Consider the following 6000-nt stretch of genomic DNA (forward strand, 5'->3'; position numbering starts at 1 on the left):
AGGCTGATTAGAAGCTTCTGTTCTGATTGAAAGTGGCCTGGACCAAGAACTAAAATGATGGGTCATGCTTTCAAAACTCTAAATTGCACCGCGGGGACTGCCAACGTCAGCGCTTACATGCTGTTAGATCCTCTGAATCCAATTTTAAAGGTCAACGAGGTGGAGTAGAAAGGCAAATTGTAAAAGCGAGCTAAGCTCACCTATGGAATCCAACTGATCTGCCCCAAATGCAAAACCGAAGTAGATTGCATAGGAAAACATTAATTGTACGTCTGCATGACAGTCTCACACAGCTGTACACGAGACGCACTGGCGAGACGGAGAAGGACTGTGCGGCAGCGATCGTACCCCCACTCTGTGCCCCTCATCCATCTTGTCACTACTCCAAAATGGGGCAGCACATTGAATACATAAATAAAAGCTTTAAATGAATACACAATGGTGACCTTGCTAAAATTATCTGTCAAAGAGAACACCTGCATGTAATTTACTCTGGGACCCAAGAGCTGAGTGTTGCCAAGGTCAAGATGTGATAGCACAAGAAGATGGACAGTGGAGTGAAAGTTATTTAGAGGTTAGTGGTGTCAGGCCATCTGCAATACCTTCAGGATGTGATCTTTAAAGACCAGGTCTGAGTCTATGTACAAACCTAGATACGTGACAGACGCTGGGACATTTGGGGAGAATCCATGTAGTTGCATCTCTGCCAGCCATTTTTGTTTTGGGTCAAATGGTGGCCCTGGTGCCACCCAAGTGGCAAAACATTGCTAACAGAAGAAAGAATCATGGGTGTTCAGTAGCAGGATATTTGGTTGACATGGTAACTTAAAATGCTCAGGCATGAATTTGTCCCTGGGCCATTCAAACCAATGCGTGGGTGTTTTATAATGATTCTCCCAATCAGAAATCTTGCTGGAAAACACATGATTTCATCCTGTTCTGACATAGCGCCCCTTCCTTCACCTGGTCACCCCACGCCTGTCTGTGTCAACTCCCTCCCATCCAGGGTTGCCAGATTGGGCTACATCTCGCCCCATTGGTCTCCTCAATAACTATTTGTACACAAATTCTAGAAGTGTGTGGGTTTTTTGGGGGGCTATTTAGAGATCAACAGAGCAGTGTATTTGGAAATTGTTTGTTCATATGTATCCACAGGTGGAAATGTAAAACAATTAGTAAGTTCAAAGTGTGCATGTTTACTTCAAAGGCTCACAAAAAGAGTCCAGAGCGCATTGTATTTCAAAATTAAGAATGTGCTCCTTGACTCGGATGAGCAAACACTACACTTTTTCCAAGGCATAGCCTGGCCGAGACACAAACACAACCTCGTGGCTCTGCAGCCAGCACCTTAACGACCTCACAAACGCATTGCTTTTGTTATCAGCAGAAGGGGCTTTCTCATGCTTGACAGAACTTTTCCAAATGTGAGATCAGGAAACAGCAGCAGCTATCTTCAAATGGTGTGCCCACTTCAAAATCAGTTAAAGTGAGGAAAATAAAAAAACCTTCTTTTAAAGACTTTTTTATACAAATGGGCCCTCATTACAACACCGGCGCTAAACCATGGCGCTATTAGCACCATGGTTGGTGCCGGTGTTGTAACTGGTCCGCCATGGTTCAATGGGGAATTACCACCCCATTCCAAGGTTGGTGGGGTGGTAATTCCCCATTGAACCATGGCCCTTCCCCATTCCCATTTTCGCCCCATAGGGCTCTATGGGAATGGGGAAGGCGCTAAGTACGGTACCGCAAATTGCAGTACCGTACTTAGCACCAAGGTCCCTTTGCGGGTCCCTACTTTAACGGCTGGTGTAGACCAGCCGTTAAGGTCGTGTCCCGCAAGGGGACCTCGTAATCAGGCGCTAATGGGTTAACGGCGCGGCAGCCTTTTATGGCGCCATTAACCCATTAGTGCCAGGGTCGTAATGAGGCCCATGATGTCTACTAGCTTTGCATGCATAAAAAGGTTTGCATTAATTCCATGCTTAAATATTCTTAACATCATGCATCGCAACGAGCGGGAGGTTTCTGACCAAGAATCTCCATAACTAACTTAGTTTATCACACAACTTCTTTCAGTGTGTCTGGAAGTGTTGAACGAATAGTGGTGCTAAATAGATGATGTTTCAGGGTTTCATTATTTTGCTGTCTAGGGCTTATAGGCCTCATTACAAGTGTGGCGGTCAGGAAACAAGGGTGCCGGTAACTTTACCTGTACCCTTGTTTCCAAACGGCCACACTACAAGTCTCCCTGCCAGGGCTGCTGCGTCAGGCAGGTCTGACCGTGCTGGGCGCAGCGGCCCTGGCAGGCAGAGTTGCCATGGAAGCACTGGCATCGCCAGTAAGGGTGCCGGTGCTTCCAAGTCCCCATTCCCACGGAGTCCATAGAACTCCATGGGAATGAGGACTTCCAGGATCTGCCGCCTGACTTCCCGCTCTGCCTTGACTTGTAATGACCTGGTAGCACCAGGAAACAATGCGGTGGATCTGCTGTTGTGGGGTTGGCGGCAGAGGGTTTCCGCCGACCTCATAATGAGGCCCATAGTTTTCCTTTCAGGAGGTGAAAATAAAGTTACAATGATATTCTTTTAGCTTAACATCTTGCTTAAAGAATTTTTCTGCAATTAGGGTATTTTGCAAGGAAACTGTAGCATACAGTATTATTGTGGGTCTTAGAAATCCAAAACTCAAACATTTGTACCAAGTAAAGCATGGAAGGTGCGTGTGTGGCCATGTGCTTAAATTACACAGTGGGTTAACATCCCTGCTTCACTGTTTAGCTAAAGAGTCAGATCCTAGACAAAAGTAATTACATTCACAATGTAGTAAAACAATGCCCTATAAGTGGGGCAGATATAATAAGTTACACCATCATTTCAGCTTTATTTCGATTTATGTCATAAAAGAGTACAAAAACAAAGAGAAATGTATCACACAAAACATATTACAACTATACCGCCAAATATTCATATGATAATCCGTTCTCCAAATCCAAAAAGGAAAATCCAGATTCACATGAGGAATTAATCACAATAAATATATTGAAAGCAACGATTCATATCATAATAATTTGGAAAATCCAAAGAAAACAAAACAGAATCACAAATCATAACAAGGAATTATACACACATAGGTATCACTTGGATTTAAAAAAAAATATTTATCTCTCTTATACCAGGCATTTAAAAGGTATCTCACAACAGCTTCTATGAAATCCGTTAAGATCAATGATTTGCAATCGATCAGAGCAGAATATACACTAGTTATTCCAGTATTATTCAGCTAAGGCTTTAGATATTTTTCCCGAATATCAATGCATACAGGGCATTAGATTAGAAAATGTTTGATTGTCTTTCGCCATGATAGGAAAGCAAGGCATAAATCTGAAATGACGGATTCCACTTCATTGATGCAGCAATTGACAGAATGCTCAATCTTAATCTTAATGGAAGAATTCTATTAAAGTGGCTATTTGGGACGTCATGATACTGCTCATATTGAGGAATAGTCTTAACAGACAAGTCATTCTAGAATTGATCACTTTATGAGAAATTGTACAGCATCTTTTCTTGGAAGCATGCATAGAATCTGCCTTTAACTAATACACTAGAGTTCCTGTTTATCGTCTCTGGATTTGGCCACAGTGTGGTTTTGCCAATCCCCTGCAAACTAGTCTTTACATGTTTGAACCAAGGGACCTGTGAGAGTCCATATTATTTCAATGCATTGGACAAGGCACACCTAAAAGCTATTCCAGTCTGCTCACTGAGCAGTTTAAGACAGTAAACAAAATGGTGTCATAGCTACTAATGCTTCTATTGAGTACCAGCATAATTCATAATGAACTGGGACATTTGAGGCAGACAAGGGAAGTAATATGTTTAAAAAATAAATGTATTTTCAATCTGCATTAGAATTGTCTAACGCATGTGGCCCCAAGTATCTGAACCGTGAGTACATGCTTGACCTGCTTTTGCTTTGCAGTCTTAATCAATATGCCCCCTTGCTCACAGGCAAATCTTAGTACAGCCCCCGCATTTTTACTGCGTATTGAACTTGATTTTACATGTTGTTCCTTCCATATTCCTTTCTCATGTAAGGCCAGTTAGGCCAGTGCCTTACATGAGAAGTACCCCCAGCTCTCCACCAGCCCCATCACAGAAGCGCTCCCAATCCAGCAGAACGATGTGCCTGGGAACATAAAGATGGCCGCTGCATTTCTTGGCAAGAATGAATGCAGCCTGCAAGCTCCGTCGAGCCCAGGCATTGATGGACTGCTGATAGAAGAAAACAGAAGCATGTCCCTCAGCTGGGAAGCACAGCTGGCCCAGAGCAAAGGCAAATCACAGTCTCTGTCGGTCGCCACCAGGCCCGCAACCTGCTAGTTGCCATGCCACCCACCCTATAGAATGCAAAGGCCTCAGCCACTAAAGGTAAGCCTGCTGACAAACCCCTAATTACTAACGATGCTGCCCGAGGTGCAAGGTCACACCCTGCGCTCACCCGCTTTCCCTTAGCATGCACTGCTAGTAGGCCACAAAATGTGGCAGCCATGTGCATTCCCTGGAGCAATGCTGCACTCACATGTGTTGCACGTCAAGGGAAACAGCTAATTGTTCTGAAGAAATCCCAGCCTACTGAGTACTCCAAGTATATGCGGCTGTTGCGAACACCCGACCAACCACCACCTACGCTGCCTCTTCACAGTATATTCATCACCACATATCCAACTCCAAAAAGATCAGAGGCCATCCCAAAGCCCCTCTGGAGCACTACTCACTCCACCCCACTTTGGGCCCAGGGGAACAGAGAGCGGGCAAATGCGCTCATACAACACAACTTCCTCTGCCCTCCTAGATCCCCCTCACCCAACACCCTCGGTACCCACTGTCCTGGAGCATGGCCCCCAAAACCACTGGGCTGGACCAAGGACTACTAGAGGGTTCAATCACCCCAAGATCTCTCTTAATGTAAGACCTTACTTTGTCTGGCATTCTGTATCCCCTACATTTAGTAGGTACAATCATGTTTGCACCAAGGTGTCAAACCAGGAGCTTGTGAAAACAAGGGAGAGAACTGCCTCAGAAAACTTCTCAACTCCTCTTGTTGATCAGAAGTCAAGCGAGAGGCCACTTTGACACACTCAGTAGAGCTGTCTGAAGGACTGCCCTGGAACAAGTCACAGAGAGGTTCTGACTCCTCCTCGTCAACATCTGAAGCCAGCAGCAGTGCTGTGATTTCAACTCTTGGGATGAAAGCCTTCAGTCTATTTACATGGAACACTTTTGGAGCCTGCCCAGCTCTTCCAAGGTCCACTAAATAGTTGACCTCAACCAGTGATTCCACCACTGTGTAAGGGCCTGACCATTTGACCTGTCAAGCTATAGGCCTTATAGGATTTATGACCAGGACTTGCTGACCTGGTGTGAAATTAATGAGGGCAGCTTTCTGCCATACCAATGTTTCACCAGAGATTGACCAGCCTTTAGCTTCTCACTAGCCAGACCCATCAGGAGTAGCATTGTTTTTCTGAGTCCTAGCACATAGTCTACTATGTTGGTAGTGATGGAGGGAGTGGGCATTTCATACCCCTTCTTGACTATTGCTAAGGGTCCCCTTACAGGGTGGCCGCAAAGAAGCTCAAAGGGGCTGAAGCCAACACCCTCCTGAGGTACCTCTCTGCAGGCAAACAGTAAGCATGGTAATAGAAGATCCAATTTTCTTCTTTCCAGAGCCCCAATCATGCTCTTAAGGGTCCTGTTAAACCGCTCAATAAGACCATTGGTTTGTGGGTGGTATGTGGATGAAAACGTACAGGTTACACCACATTCCTTCCACATGTCCTGCATATACTTTGACATAAAATTGCTGCCCCTATCAGACACAACATCTTTAGGGAAGCCAACCCTAGTAAGTATGCTATGTAAAACATTTTTAACTGACTTGGCAGTCACAGTCTTCAATGGGATGGCCTCAGGATACCTGGTGGCATGGTCGACC

Source organism: Ambystoma mexicanum, chromosome 3p (assembly GCF_040938575.1).
Source record: "Ambystoma mexicanum isolate Mex_15411 chromosome 3p, UKY_AmexF1_1, whole genome shotgun sequence".
Classification (NCBI taxonomy): domain Eukaryota; kingdom Metazoa; phylum Chordata; class Amphibia; order Caudata; family Ambystomatidae; genus Ambystoma; species Ambystoma mexicanum.